The sequence below is a fragment of the Argiope bruennichi genome, chromosome 3, assembly GCF_947563725.1.
Source record: "Argiope bruennichi chromosome 3, qqArgBrue1.1, whole genome shotgun sequence".
Classification (NCBI taxonomy): domain Eukaryota; kingdom Metazoa; phylum Arthropoda; class Arachnida; order Araneae; family Araneidae; genus Argiope; species Argiope bruennichi.
Window position 1 is genome coordinate 49,867,197 of NC_079153.1, and position 17,156 is coordinate 49,884,352.

General features: G+C 28.8%; 1 protein-coding gene across 2 annotated transcripts in view; it reads right to left on the bottom strand.

Moving 5' to 3' along the window:
- LOC129963793 (cytokine receptor-like) overlaps nucleotides 1–15,081 on the bottom strand; it is a 237,786-nt gene extending 222,705 nt beyond the window's left edge. For both annotated transcript variants that reach the window (XM_056078354.1, XM_056078346.1), the window contains exon 1: nucleotides 14,911–15,081. The gene's annotated coding sequence lies outside the window, so the exon portion shown is untranslated. The remainder of the gene's footprint in view (nucleotides 1–14,910) is intronic.
- Nucleotides 15,082–17,156: the final 2,075 nt, after the last annotated feature.

The window sequence follows — 17,156 nt, forward strand, 5'->3', positions numbered from 1 at the left end:
ACTGATATAATGATAAAATAGAAAACTTCCCGTAATGAGGTTATTCTTAGCCACAGAAATCTTTAAATAGTTGCGTCACTGTAACTAACTTTTTCTAAACTAAAACCTTCATCTTCATATTGTGGAAATACGACAAGCTATCAATAAGTAATGCACATACTTTAAATATTACAAATTTATTACTTTTCGGCATAGCTGCCATTGATTCTGAGGCATTTGTGCCAATACTGTTTGAATGAGAAAAGTCAGATCTCATACAACACCATCGGTTGCGAGTAGATCCAATGTTGCATGGTTCATTTGAAGCCGTCGCCAGAGTCAAACTTCTAATGAAAATATGAAGATATCAATTCCAGTTTTGCACAAGCGGGAGGAGAAACTACAAGGATGTGATTGGGAAGGTTTAGATCACCCACCGACTTGGCGCACTTGAACTTTCATCAGCCTGGACACATGAACAGGTAAAAAATTCCACTCTGACAACGACCTCATAAAAACTAATGGCGTTGTATGAGATCTGAATTTCCAAACTGATAAGTGCTGGAACAAATCCCACAATGTGAATAACAGTTATGTCAAAAAGTAATCAATTAGTAATATTATCATTTTCGCTTTATATTGTCAAGCATTGCTACTGTTCAAAATTACGTGTATTGCTTTTTGGTATCCTCTCGTCAATACAATACTTGACGTATACTTTTCAACACCAAAAATTCCAAAATTGTGATAAATTTACTCTTGGTCTCTCCGAAACTTTCTTGCATCTCTTTAATAAAAGTCATCTTCCTCTCTCCGTTAAAATTGAGGACCTTGAGTAAGGCTGCAAATGTCTTGCACGGCATTGGCGAAAAATAGTGAAGAAATATAGACATTTGTTGCGAATTTAACGTTTTTAATGAATCTGTGGTGTGATTATGAATTTTAGATGCATCAGAATTTGACATAGAACTACAGTTCAAGTCACCAGATCATAAATCAATTTACAAAGTCATTGATTTTACATGTATACATACAAGTACAGAAAGACAGACGGTCGTCAGTTTAGAAGATTTAATTCAAAATTTGATGAAGATCTACTGTTTAGATACTAGTGTACAAAATTTTATCTAAATAGCTGTTTACATTTTGTAGCTATAAACATTTGTACTCAGTCAGATCGACAGACTTCTTCTGGATTTTATTTAAAATTGAATAGAAATCGACAAATGTGGTCTAAAAATATACTAAATTTCATCTTTTTAATTCGAGTTATTTAGGACAGTCAGACAAGCATTCTCGCAATTAGAGAAATCTGAAATGTAGAAATTCGTCAAAATATAGGATTCGAATTTTTTGGCAATTACAATACTTTTTCTATACTTTGTATAAGTGAACTTCAAAAAAAAAAAAAAAAAAAAAAGATGCGAAATTTTGTTTGCCCAAGTTCGTACGGAAGAAGGGTTCTTCAAATTCGAAAATCTTCTGAGTAATAAGAAAGGAAAGTTTTAAGACTTTAGTTATAGCAATATAGCATTTAATAACTTCCATGAAGATAGAATTTATGGATACAGCAAGTTCGTTTTGCATGTGCATTATTTTTTTTTTTAATATCGCAGTTAGTTTGATAGAACATCTATCTAGCTCCAGACTCAATCAATCTTTATTTAACTTAATCGAAGAAGCCAATTGATTAGTTAAACCAAACCCAAAACTGATTACTTTTATTAATTAATTTCAGCTCCATGTAACAAACCCAAAGAACACAATGGATTTTTCTTCCATTTGAATAGTTGATTATCACAATGAGTAATTACGAATTATTATTAATTCGAAATTAGTTCAACGACCTTTTCATTGGTTTTGGTTGGAACTAACATTATTATACACCACTGAAAACGATTCTCATTCAAACTATCAACTTATAATAAGTGTGTTACACCCCTCCCGGCACCGCACAAAATTGCGGACCTCGGTAAAAGGCCGTGAACATCATGAAAGTTCAGATTTTTTACTTTCAAATCGCCGCTCATGACTATGTTGCTCTTTCTAGTACAATGAAGAAAACCAGGAACGTATTTTCGCCTCTGTTGTCATTTTAACTCATATGAAGAAACCTGCAAACGCAGGAATGTATCAGTTTTGAAACCGATTAAAATCAGAATTTTAATTACAAGATTATATTCTAGATTTCATTTATCTAAATCACTGCATTTTTATATCGTATTTACGAGCATGATAATGTACTGACGGAAAAACAGTTAACCTGTTGACAGATTTAGTTCAAACTTTGACATGGGTTAACAATTTAGATACTAAACCTATGTTTAAATTACAAAGGTTATATACATACGCTTAGTTGTTATTGGATTCACTTGCACTCGGACAGGCAGACAGACAACTTTAATTTATAAGGTTTTTGTTCAAAATTTTATTGAAATATAGAGATTTGATATTTAAGGCACATCCAAATTTCATCTATCTAGCCTGAAGCATTTCTGAGTTAATGTTTTCACAGACAGACAGCAGATTCCAAAAATGTGTTAATCGATCTCGGAGATCTGAAATGTGAAAATTCTTCAAAATGTTAAGGTCAGTTTTTTTTTTTCCCCCAATGCATTTTTTAATTCTTAGCATACGAGAGAGTAAAAACATTAAGGCTAGCTTGAAGTAGCTTCAAAAAAAGATTGCATTTGTCGTCATTTCAAAATTTTATGAAATTTACCACATTAAAAAGGTATTGAAATGTCCCTTCTAAAAATGGGATGAAATGTAAAATCAAAAATGAATTTCACAAATCGAATCAATACAACATGGAAACATTGATAAAGAAAAATTTCGTTGTGGAAAAGGAGAGTTGGAGTGGGACTATAATCATAAGATATATTCGAAAATAAAAAGAATATTCAAAGGGTATAAGAGGGGAAAAACAACTGGGATCCACTATTCTCTAATTATACCTTAGCAAATGAAATAGCAATGAATATGTAGTTACCAAAAAAAGAGAAAATTAATTCTGAAGCTACATTTATCACAGCCATATCAAAAAAGGCATGAGAATATTCAATATTTGCATGAGTATGTTATGTAACTGTTATTAATAAAAAAAAATCCAAACCAGATATCTTTCATATAATTAAGAAAAATAAAAAGAAGTAACTAGTTTAGAATAAGGGATGGTAGAATAGGGGATAAAGCTAGTAGCCTAGAATAAGAGATGGTGGGTTGAACTTTCTCCTAACATATTTAATAAATACATGCTATTGAGGTCATAATACCCGCACTAAAGATTTAGGTCAAGGTATTGCATTATACTAATCGTAAGTCAAATACACGGAAATAGTGTCAACAGGAATACTGTTCCTATGTGAACTTTTAATTTTTCCCATTTATGATAGATTTTTACAGCTTTAAATTGCAGTAATTCCTGTTTTTAGATATAAAAAAATGAAAGGCAAAACGCTGAAATCACTGAAATGAAAAGAAAAAGAGAGAAAAGATTTCTTTTTTTCTAGGGCCAAATAAAGAAACACAGACACTGCTGAATATGACATCGCTCCAATACGTAACTCGTTTAGACATCGTTTTCTTTTGAATCGAATTATTTTCTAAAATTCAACAGTGCGTTCCGCTACTTTAACTTTTCAACATATCTATCTTAACTTTTTTTAATTAATGAATTAAATAATTATTAATTATACAATAATTTAAATAGAATGCAACATCCAAAGGCGAGGCAATCAAAACTATCCGAATTGTTTTCAATATAAGAATGAAATTTATGCATTTTATTTTTCAAACTTCTCAAACTGATAAAGAAAAACCGCTATTTTAATTTCTATCTATAATAATAAAACATCTACAATATTTCAAATATCCAATAATGCCAATTGTTACATGTTATGTACTTTCAAACTTTAAGAAAGAAGACATGCATATAAATACTTACATTAAAATTTAAAGAGAATCAAAAACTTATTAATTTTATATTAAAATTTTATACATTATAAGTAACTTTATTACATGAATTAAATGAAACCTTATAATATACAAGACATAATAACGTACTAAAATCTTTATGAAATCTTATTTTAAAAAGTTCACCTCTACTATTACAACTAACGGATAATATAAGTAGTTTATTACTTTTTGTTCACAATTCAGTTGTGCGTTATTCTGGAGTAGTACTTGAAAAAAAGTACTAAAATTTTTTAACATAACATTATATTTTTTTAATTATTAATTTATTATACTAATAATAATGTAGGCTTAGTAAAATGTTTCAAAACAGTCGAGCACAAAACATAAAATACTTATTTTTGGAAGTCAAAATAAGAAAACGAAATCTAGAAGTAATAGTTAAACTTATGATTTTTGTTTTGGAAACATAATAAAATTCCTACTGTTTTTCAAATTTATCTCCAAAAACAAAAAAACTGGAACTAATACGAAAATCCTTCATTGTCAAATAAGATAAAATCACTTCCGAATGGGAGGAGGCACCTTCCCACCCAAACTAATTTGTCAAAACATCATTGTAGAAAATTTTATTTTTAAGAAACTTTATTCTTTGTTTTATCACGGCGCAACCAAAGTTTACCAAGGTAAGATTACTGTTGCCAATCAAACTATAAAAGAAACGATATCGAAAAAGGTTTTCTGTGTTGTTGTCTTTTCCTCTAGGCCAAACGATATATAATTCTACTAATCCAATTAAATATAAAAAAAAAACTTTAAAAGTCATTTATAGTTATGGAACAGAAATGCATAACAACGTCTAATGCAAATTATATTATGTTTTAGAGATCGAAATTGCCGAAGATTGAAATTAGTTGTTCAAGATTCTGATTACCGATTTATTATCAGAAGTATGTCTCGAGCAATTTAAATTCATGAGACCACAAGTTTCTGGAAAATTTTCTCGTCCATTTTCGCTCAAGAGAAAAGGTCAGGTATTTCATTACTTGGATTACTAAATGCTCTACTTAACTAATATATAAACAATAAAGAAATTGGAAAACCAATTTCAGAAGTACTTGATTCCTGATGAGCTATTCTAAACGCTATTGTGTTGTAAAAAATGAATAATAGTTAATCGCCTCTCCTTCTTTTGTTTGGCATGAATATTCAAGCACAAATCGATAGCATATTTCTTGTGATGATGATCGACTACTGCGAAAATTAATAAAAAAGATTAAGAGAACTACACTGTTAACTATAGAAATCGATTATTCAAATATTCGTTTCTATAGCAAAAACTCGTTTCTAGGAGGCTATCAATCAATTCAGACAGCTAAAGAATGAGATTGATTAAGCTTGGATATTATTATCTTGAAATATAATAATCGTGACCAGGACATAAATATGTGTCAATCCTTTTGAATGAATAACTAGAAATTATTCTGTTTTAACAATCGAAATGTTTTAAGTAAACATTCAGTGTTAATTCTTGAGTATGAAGATTCGACTTGTTCAGTTTCAGTCAAATCGCTGTCGCACTTCTGCCTGTCTAATTTTATTTGCAAAGCTGACATCACCCAATGATTCATGTGTAAAAATCAAGGCCAGTTCTATCTGAATCGTATTCATAATAAATGCATAGAGTGATTAAAAAAGATACTATTAGAGTTCTTTATAAAGATGATGAATCTATACTATGGTATGAGATGAGTTCGGTAAGTGCACACTATTTCGGAACTAAGTAAGAAAGAAAGCTTTTAGTAAAATATTTTCATCATAATATGAAATAACATGCAGTACTAATTTTTTTACCACCACTTTTAAGAAATTTTTCATGCCTTGCACACTGTTTTTTACTCTTTCATATACGTAGTATAGAGAAAGTATAGTAATCGTCAAAAAATTCGAACTCGAGATTTTGACCATTCTTCACGTTTCAAGCCACCCTCAGTTCGAAAAATACATTTTTTTTAAATGTTCGTCAGTCTGTTTTTCTGTCTTTGACAATGATAATTCAAAAACGCTTTGATCAGAATTGATTGGTCTTATAACCAATTTGTAAATTTCAATGTAATTTTGAGCAAAATTTGCTCAGAGGAAATCTATCAGTTCGGCTATTCGAATATAATTTAACATGATAATTAAAAACGAAGAGAGCTAGATAGATAAAATTCGTACACAAAATTAACATTTATACACCAGATACCTATCAAATTTTGATTCAAGTCCAACAAGTGAATCTGGCAGTCAAAGTCAGTACAGACCGCCAAGGGTCTGTACTTTTAGAAACATGTAAACGCGATAACACAAAAACAAAATGTATCAAATTTGGTAAGTGATTAAATATATCAAATGTGGTAAGTGATTCTGTGACTATAACTAAAGTTCTGCGCCAAATTTTCTTTTTAATCGGTTGAGAAAAACGCATTTAAAACCAATTCGATTTTTGGATGCTATTAACCGCAAGCGGGGAAGTCGCCAAATAGCTCGCCAAGAATGACAAGAGAGATTAATAAAAATGCTAAATTCACGTTAAAAGTTAATATTTTGTAATTATTGTACGCCGAAGCTATGCAAAGTGTTCTCTAGGATAACAACTTTATTACAGAGTTTGCGAGAAAGTTTTGCAAAGACCACCTCCCACTATTTTTTCTCCATTTTTTTTTTTTTTTTTTTCCTACAATAAAGATAACCATTAATGCGCAGAAAATGGCAATGTTGTAACCCAAAAAGTGATTGATTATAAGGTATAGATCTTTTTAATCGTTCCAGAATTCAAATACCAGTGCTGACACCATACCCTAGGATTACTTTTCCAGGATATTTTCAATGGGAAACTTCGGTTTCAAGTAGATAAGATACTAATATCGAATTACCTTTAATGTAGGACAAATATAAATACAGAAGAAAGTAATTGTTATTTTAAATATTGAAGATGAAACAAAGCAAAATTGTAAACATCTCTTTATTAGATACCATTGTAAGACAAATATACAATTAATGCAGCAAATCTATAATGAAATCAGTATGAAACTACATTTTTAAGTTTGTGACTTCTTTTAGATTTATAACTGAATCTTATACATCGGAAATTTTTAAAACATTCCAACAATGCTTGAATTCATGAATAAATTTATTTTTTTATTATTTATTTATTCCTACACAAAATACTTTACGGATTAAACAGTATTTTAACCGCAAGAATGTATTTCCTTCAACTTCCGTATATTTTCGGAATATGGTAAATTTTCCGTTTAATTTTATTGAAAAATTGAGAAAATTGACAATGCACTGTGAACTCCTTCTTGCAGATCAATGGATTCAAACTTTGATTTTTCAGCCCGAATTCTGCCATTTTTTTTTATTTTTTTTTGTTTCGTCACGATCACTTATAAAACGTTTTTTATCAACCTCGTACTCTGAACTTAGGTTGTAAGGTTTATAGTTTTCATATAGGCACATATGAACAGATCAACAGACAATCAACATTTGGCTCAAAATTTTAAAGAGGTTAGCATTCTATTAATAGATATAATTTCATTTTTGCTTTCCCGCATATGAAGTTTTCAAAGAGAAAATATTATAGTTACCAAAAAATTCAAATTTGAAAAATCTCCATGTTTCAGACCTCCTCAAGATCGAAAAATACAATTTTTGAATCATGTCTATCTATCAATAAAGATTTAAGCTAGACGGATGAAATTTGGTGCATGGATTTAACGCCTAATTCGTAGATTTCTCTCAAAATTCATTTTCATTCAGAGTGGGTCTATTTGCCCGGTTGTCTGATTATAAGTGAATACAATAACTAGAACATGTGAAAAACTAGATAGATAAAATTTGGTGAGATGCGTACTGAAATTTAAACAAACTAGTTAAGGAGTTAATCGTCTATTGGTCTGTATTTGTGCATGCATGTAAACACAAGCATTTAAATAAATGAAATTTGGAATGTGATTTTATGACTATAATTGTAATTTTGTCAAATTTTGGCTTCAATCGGCTGGGGAAAAAAGTTGTCCAAAATACTTATTCGATTTTCTGACATTTCTGTGTTAACTCTAAGCCTTTAGTAATACTTTAATAAAGAATTAAGTGCGAGAAAGTTTGGAGGGACCATTCTTGCTGGTTCTAGCTTGCTGTATTCTGAATCGGCTGTGGGGAAAAAAAAGTCCCAATATTCGATTTCCTGGTACTTGTGTATTAACTACATGCCAACGATGATGGTAAATAACACCTTTAATAAAGGATTTGCGAGAAAGTTTTGCGGAGACCACTCTCGCTGGTTCTAGATTGCTGTATATCCGAATTATTCTGATCACATAGACAAAGACGGTCAGACAGAACGATTTTCTTCTACTTGATATCATCCAACATTTTATAGAACACTTTAACTTTGATGTGAAAAAAGTAGATTTGATTTCATTCCTTTATCTTTTTGCATTATCGTACCATTTTTATGTATATAAACATGCATTATTTCAAAAACGGTTTTCCCAATTTTGGAAGGGGTGACACGTGACATTTACATTTCCTCAAAAATTCGAAGGCGTGTCTAATAAAAATTAAAATATTTTTTTATTTTTATTAAAAAAAAGAAACAACATAAACGATAAAAACAGAGGTTACATAACACATGCGTTATGCAAATTTCCATCAAGGTCATTTAAGCCGACGTTTCTTAAAACTGATACGACACACAAAACGCAATTCCAAACGATTTTCCCCCAGGCTTTAGTCAGTTAATTAGCAGATCGCTTGCCATTTTCAAATTGAGTTTCTGGAGGTTTTAAAGAAATACGATATCTGATTAGCCGCTGGAAAGCGAAAATAGTTCGGGAATGAAAATTAGATTCGCTTTCAAAGAGCAAAAGTCAAATGGATTCACTTCCATCGGAGGAACTTGCATTCAACACAATAATGGGAAAGTCCCTACACTCGTCGCTTCTTCCTTTGTAGATATTTCTTTCCGGATAGTAAGACATATTTACTTCCACTTCCGTTTGTAATAATGTTTCCCAACGCTCACCACAATATGTAGAGAGTTAAAGAAAGAGAGTATAGATTTCAAATAGAGTATCAAATCGCTGTAATTCCTTGGAATGACCTTTAAAATTTGACATTCCTAGCAAGGAAATTTACATGGAGGAATTAAGCCATTTACAAAGAAAGAATAAGGGATTAAGCCCTGTAATATGTAGAGAGTTAAATAAAGCGAGTATCCATTTGAAATGGAGTATCAAATCGCTGTAATTCCTTCGAATGACCTCTAAAATTTGACATTCCTTGCAAGTAAATAATTTACATGGAGGAATTAAGCCATTTACAAGGAGAGTATAAGGGATGAAGCCCTGTAATATGTAGAGAGTAAATAAGGATGGTATACATTTCAAAAGGAATATCAAATTTCTGCAATTCCTTCGAATAATCTCTATAATTTGACACTCCTTGCAAGGGAATTTACATAGAGAAATTAAGCCATTTACACGGAGGGAATATGGGATGAAGCCCTGTAATATGTAGAGAATAAAATAAAGATTTAAGATGCCTTTCAAGGGAATATACATGGAGGGATTAAGCCATTTACTAGAAGGGAATAAAAGATCAAGCCCCATAATATGTAGAGAGCTAAGTAAAGCGAGTATATATTTCCAATGGGAGTATCAAATTTCTGTAATCCCTTCGAATGACCTCTATAATTTGACATTCCTTGCAAGGGAATATACATGGAGGGATTAAGCCATTTACAAAGAAAGAATAAAGGATTAAGCCCTATAAAGGCTCTTATACAATGCCATTTCTTTATTTTCTTTTTTCCAAACTTCCTGTATTAATTTTACTATTTTAATTTAACTTTTATACAAACAGCTTCTATCAAATGTTATGACTACTTTAAATAAAAAAAATTTCAAACAGTAGGTCACCTTCAAGAAAAGTAGTTTGAATGTCTGGCGTAAAAAAATGAATTTAAATTTAAAAGTAATTTTAAAGAAAAACATTAAGAGGATTACAAATTTTTTAACACATTCTTATTATTCTAATACAAAATTTGACAGAACTGTTAAGTTATGAATCAGTTGCTCAACTACAAAAAAATAGTATGACAATACAGGAGAATCAGAAAACACGAAAGAAATAATAACACGAGTATAAAAATAATAACCTAAAACTTAAATGATATTTTATTTTAATTTGAAAAATTTCGAGTACATGACTCTTTTAAATTAAAAGACAGTAAAAAATTAAATAGTTGTGAAAGCAATGCAAAAAAATTCTCGGAGGTCAAGAAAGTTGCGAGGTCTTTAGGCAATTGCTCATTTTACCTATTAGATAATCAATTCGTCCAATATTACCCAGCAAATCGAACTGAGAAATTTGTTAAAATTAATTAAATGCCATAATCAAAAATATAATATTTTCCTTGAATATGTGTAAAAACGCGCTGATGAAACTATATGCAATATTTCTGAATGCATATGATATTTTCATTCAATATGACTGCCAAAGAATATATAAAATTTATATATTTTTTAATAATTTAAATGAAATTGCATCTTTGCTACTTTTTTATTAGCTACGTAATGCAAGGCAGAAAAAGGAAATTAAAAAAGATTAATATATATAATAAATATCTCTATATATAAAATACCAAAGTATAATAATCATCTAACTTGTTACATTTTTAAATAATAGTGTCATATATACACTTATGTAGTTATTTCTTTATGTAGATATTATGATATCTGTTTTTACTTCCTTCGCAAATAATATTTCTTCATACTTATCACTTTAGAGAAATAAATGAAACAAATTTTGAATGGAGCTATATAATTCCGGTAACTAATACTTTTCATAATACGTCAATTAAGGTAGTATATAAAAGCAGTGATTAAAAATGTGATATTATTTTTATTGTATATTTTACAGAATTATTGAGTCAAAGGAGTTCATCTACAGCTTTAATATAGAATACTAACCGAACAAACGAAATTATATCCAACCACCTATGCCACACATACGAGCTTTGATGCAAGATACATCAACCACTTATGCCACACATACGAGCTTTGATGCAAGATACATCAACCACCACCTATGCCACACATACGAGCTTTGATGCAAGATACATCAACCACCTATGCCACACATACGAGCTTTGATGCAAGATACATCAACCACCTATGCCACACATACGAGCTTTGATGCAAGATACATCAACCACCTATGCCACACATACGAGCTTTGATGCAAGATACATCAACCACCTATGCCACACATACGAGCTTTGATGCAAGATACATCAACCACCACCTATGCCACACATACGAGCTTTGATGCAAGATACATCAACCACCTATGCCACACATACGAGCTTTGATGCAAGATACATCAACCACCTATGCCACACATACGAGCTTTGATGCAAGATACATCAACCACCTATGCCACACATACGAGCTTTGATGCAAGATACATCAACCACCTATGCCACACATACGAGCTTTGATGCAAGATACATCAACCACCTATGCCACACATACGAGCTTTGATGCAAGATACATCAACCACCTATGCCACACATACGAGCTTTGATGCAAGATACATAATATCAAAAACTGCCATTTTTTTAAGTGTTGGGCAGATACACTGCGCATTTATCAATGGAAGATGCTACACTGATAATCTACCCATTCACAAGCAAATGAGTTTGTTGTAAGAAACCTTTCAGCATACACATTTTAGATGCTTATACGATTAAAGAATGATAAGAATAAGACAACTTCCCACACAACCTCCTTTTCTTGCACAATTTTTAATATAGATTCTCTTATTTCGCCAAAACTGCTTTAAAATGCCATTAAATAAATAATTTTGAAGAATGAAGTACAGTGAAAATTATAAAACGAAAAATATAAAACAAAATTATAAACGATTTGCAATGCTACGTTAAAAAGAAAATAATAGAACGAAAAAGGCAAATAAATAATAAGACATTTTCATAACAAATATTTTTTGTGCAAAATGAATTATATTTTTATAAATGAATGGACTTAATTGCTAAATTTTTATTTGAAGAGTATCGGATTTTAGAGTATTCATTTCATATTTTTTATCCTTTGCTCCTCCACCCACTTAAAGAATTTTTTAGAAAAATATAAATATATACAAAGTAGGGATCGAAAGCTTGCCTTACGATTTGCCAATGTTCCATTAAATATCGGGCTAAATCAAAAGATAAATAAATAATAATAATGATAAAAATAAAAATCCATAACAAAATCGTTTATTTAAAAAAAAATCAAAGAAAAAAAACGAAAAGACAAACAAATAATATATTTTGCAATTACTTTTACTGTTCTTCCTCCAAGATTATTGGTCATAGTAGATTTACATTGGTTACTATTGTGGTCAATGATTATGAAGAGTACGGGGGCGGGGGGGGGGTTCTTTAACTATTTTCTAAAATTTAAATCTAGTTCATCTGTCTTTATTATGAAATATCATTTTATAAGTAAAAAATGGGACAGTTCAGGTCATCCATTTAAATAACGTTTCCAATTCTGGGCAAATATATTTAGTTATCTTTTTTAAAATAAACTATTTATTTTTAATTAATATTTTCTATTTATTCAATTGGACTGCACCGACAATTTTAAAATGTCTGGTTACTTTAAGAAAATTTTAATGATTTTTTTTTCCAACCATATTAGGCTGACGATATTCTACTAAAAGTAGTAGTTGGTATGGCGAATTACATTTTTCAAGAGTACCTTTTTTTTCAATTTGAGCTATTTATTTATAAAAAAAATTCAGGTTTATCTGATACAATTATTCAAAACTGAGACCAACAATCAAAATTATAGATTTCCTGTAATCCTGACTACAATTTTATTTTATTAATTATTGTATTTAGAGGATATTTAACAATTTATATTCTTGTTTACCAGCATACATCGCATGATACTAAATTAAAAATTCTTGCAAAAATTGTTCTGAAATATTTAGGATATTTGAATAATTTCATTATAGAACTATAAATATTTTCAAAAGGAAAATATTATTTTTACAAAATATCCTTAAAATGATATCCGAAGTATATATTTTTATTATCATTCTTTTTTTCTTAAGGTATTAAGAGAGAGAAAATGTAATTTGAGACAACCAAATTTTTTTAAAAATTCAATTTAATGATAAAAAATTTTAAAAAATACATTTAAATTTAAAAATTTTAAAATGTAGTAATATTTTTAAAAGTGACTATTCAATTAATAACTATAAATTTAAAAAAAATTATTTAAAAAAGTAAATAGAAAAATAAAAAGTAATGAATTGTAATAATAATAGGAAAAATAATTGTAAAAATAAACAGAAAAACTTTTTCAACAGTAGATAAATCATAATAAATTAAACCAATATTTTCCGAATTTTTTTTATAAATTATCTCACAAAAAGTTTTTACTATTAATATTTTCCTATTTTTCTCCAAAGACTATAAAAACAAAACTACCGAAAAAATAATACAATTATTCTTAGAAGTAATTTATAAATACTCATAACCTTCAGGCAAAAGAGTTTTGAAAAGAATTTAAAAAATAATTTAGTTAAATAAACTAATTCACAAATACAATTTGAAGCAAAAATAACAGACCTAAACAAATGTCTTCAATAATTTAATTACAAAAAAATTATCTTATTTTTCCGTTTTATAAAATTTTAATAAACAAATATTTGCTAACGAAAGCAAAAGAATTATACAATTTTAATTGTCAAGCAATTATTTCAGTGTGAATTGGAAAAATAAATTTAAGCATTCAATTCAAACAAGTATTAAATTTCGAATTGCATCATTATACTAGACAATGGAAGTCTCATAAAAAAATACTTTCACGTGATGTTAAGGTCACGTGTGCTTTATATTATAGTGTAATTCAAATTTTAACAACAATTATTTGAAGAATCGTTATTTTCATCAAAAAATATATATATTCACATAAAATAATTTGAATAAGCCAATGGAATTCATCACTTCAAACCAATATTAATAAGAAATGAAAAAGAAAAGAAACCCTGCTAAATTCACTGTTTAAAAAAATAAGAATAAAATTTTTACAAGAAATCACTGCTGACTAGTACATTCTTTAACCTAATAAATGATTAATATAAAGTTAAATACTGTATTTTGGGGGGAAGAAAAAGAAGAATTAATGCAATATAAATTTTTTTACATCTGCATGGAATAAAAAAATTGTCTCACAGTTTCTTCTATATATTTTCTTTTTTACAGTTCTATGCAGCCATTATTAAAAAGAGTATAAAAACTATATTTTTAGTCAACATTTCATTAAAAATCAAATTGTTAAAAAACGTTTTAATTGGTTAAAATGACGCTTCGTATTTTGTATCATTATGACTACCAATTCTGTGCGTTATTTATTCTGTGCATTATATCTATTATGTATATACATATACCGGCATTTATTTATATATTATGGCTTGTAAATTATAACATACCAAACTACCAAAATTTCATATATCTTCAAATATAGAGCTTTTTATAATTATACGAGTGGTTTACTTTTTTCAGTTTTGATATACATTTTCAAACTATTCATCATATTATTTTTCTAGATATTTACAATTTGATTTGAACACTTTAATTATATACCATATTGCTTTTAAATCCACTGATATACAAAAGAATTTATCCGAATTTTAAACAAAAAGTACCATTTTGAAAAACGATATTCGTATTACAACAATAAAATATTTCTATAACCTGTGAAGTTCCATAACCGAAAATAACATGAAAACTCTTATGAGTTTTAAATAGCATTTCTGCATTTTTTTAAGAAACAAAAACTTTTCAGATTTAATTTGAAATGTAATAAAAACTTGAAACCATTCTGAGTGAAAAACATTTGTTTTCGGTAAAACTCGAGCACATGCTCCGTAGAAAGTGGAAATTAAACTTACCCTAGTGATCTTTCATTCACAGATTTTTTAATCCAGGTGAAAAGTCACTATGTCTCACAAGTAACACGTGTCACAATAGGTCACTGAGTTCTTAAAAAATTAATTTTCTATTCTGTCCAAAGTATGTGTTTTGTAACACTAGTTAAAAACTTCCATCACTCTCCATATAGACAGCCCATGCAACCTACTTGCGATTCAGCAGGGTTGTCTGAAAAGGCCAAGTCGCCAAGCGCGGCGCGCCAAATCAATAGCAACTTGCTGGCCATGAATTAATTCAAACATGAACAACCCTTTCCAAAGCTTTAAGGCAGCGATTCTCGACGGTTTAGAATTTGTGATTCCAACTTTTCATATGTATTTTGAGTTGAGTTAAAATTTATTTTTGATTTTAAATCATATTTTCCGATCTATATATAGTTTGTCACATGTTTCTAAATATTTTAAAGGATGATATTTCATTTTCGCATGAATTCCCTTTTTTTATTATTTTTACCAATATGAACTTTCATTCTTTAGCTTCGCCATATGAGCCACATTCAACTGGTTGAAAAAATAATTGCTTTAGCAAATGAGGAATCTAAGGACTAACTTTTTTTTCGGGGGGGGGGGCAAGGATAAAATACTTTCGATTAATTATCTTCAAAAATGACTAAAATATTTAATACAGAAAAGATGAAAATATAATTATAAAACATATATTTATGTATAGTTGCTTAAAGTTTGAAGGTTTGAAAAAATTTTGCAGAATAGCTATACAAAATTTCATATTTAAATCTTAAGCTTGGAGAAATTATTCTTAGAGCGTACAAGATTCATTTTCAGAAAATATTTTCTAATGACTTTTAGAAAAAAATCACCAAAAATACTTTGAAGTATTCATTAGAATATTTGCTTGTGAATCTTTCAATTTCTACATTAATATAATTTGCAAAACTGAAATTCACAAAAATCTAAACTTAACAGTCTTTTTTATTATTATTATTATTATTATAAATAGAAAACTTTTAATGTACAACATTATACGAGAGATTACAACTTCATATTTAGAGGATTCATTAGATATGAAAAAAGTAGGAATACCGCATCACATTATAATGTTCAACCTACAAATTTTATACATCTTAGACGATCACTTTATTTAGGAGAACAATGTACATTAAAATAATTATTAAATAGAGTTTATAAAATTCACTGAAATAACAAAGAAATAATAGGAAAAAATAACAGTTTAAAATTATTTAAATAATGTGTTGTATAAATGAAGCGATATAAAGGAAGATCTTTTTATATATATTATTGAGTGCAGACTAACATAGCCATAACTCTAACATATGTCATTAAAGTTTATATTCCCTAGAATATCTAATATTTGGATGTATCTAATTATGCTATAGATAGTTTTACTTTTTTGACCTGTTGTATCGCCAAATGTTTCATGGGAAACCTACAGCCTTCTAAATTATCTTTATTGAAGTTTCGATGCTTTAAAAATACAAGTGGAGTTTATTATTATAGTGTTATAAAGTTTCTTATCAAAAATACTTAAAATTTCATTTAGGCCTTAATCTAAAAATTGTAAATGGTTTAATTTCGGTAAGATAATTGTTTGTTTTATTTTTAGTATTGGTTCTTTATCTGAAATATATGACCAACTAGAATAAATTCTTGCTTCTAAACATCTGAATTTCTATTGATTTGTTATAAAAGAAATTAAATTCTTTAGAAGTTAATCGAAACAATTCATCGATTTTAGGAGGGAAAAAACTAATGCATGACCAATAAGAGGTTTTTTAAAGAAAAAAAATATATATACCAAGTCTAGCTTTTATATCTTAGCGAATAATCTGATAAAAATATCATTATGTGGATTTTCTTTCAATTGTTTTTACAAATATCATACCTCATTAAGCAGCTGGAACTTTATTTCTGAATCCTGTTCGAACCCAAAGTGAAACTTGAGTGCGTTGTAATTCTAATTCGAATCCAAATTTCTCTCAACTTAAATAGCGATGACCCAAATCCAACTGAAAAAATTAAAACATCAGTATCATGTTTTATTCCAATTCATTTATGAAACTGACATAGGAAATGAAAGCAAAAGTAGAGAGATAACCTATTTTAACAAACAATAAAATCAATATTTTTATTGGAAATTTTTTTTAGCTGAAATTACTTCTCTGTAAAGAGAATAAATTCATTTATACATTTTATTTAATAACAATAGTAGCCGCTTTTGGAGACCAGTT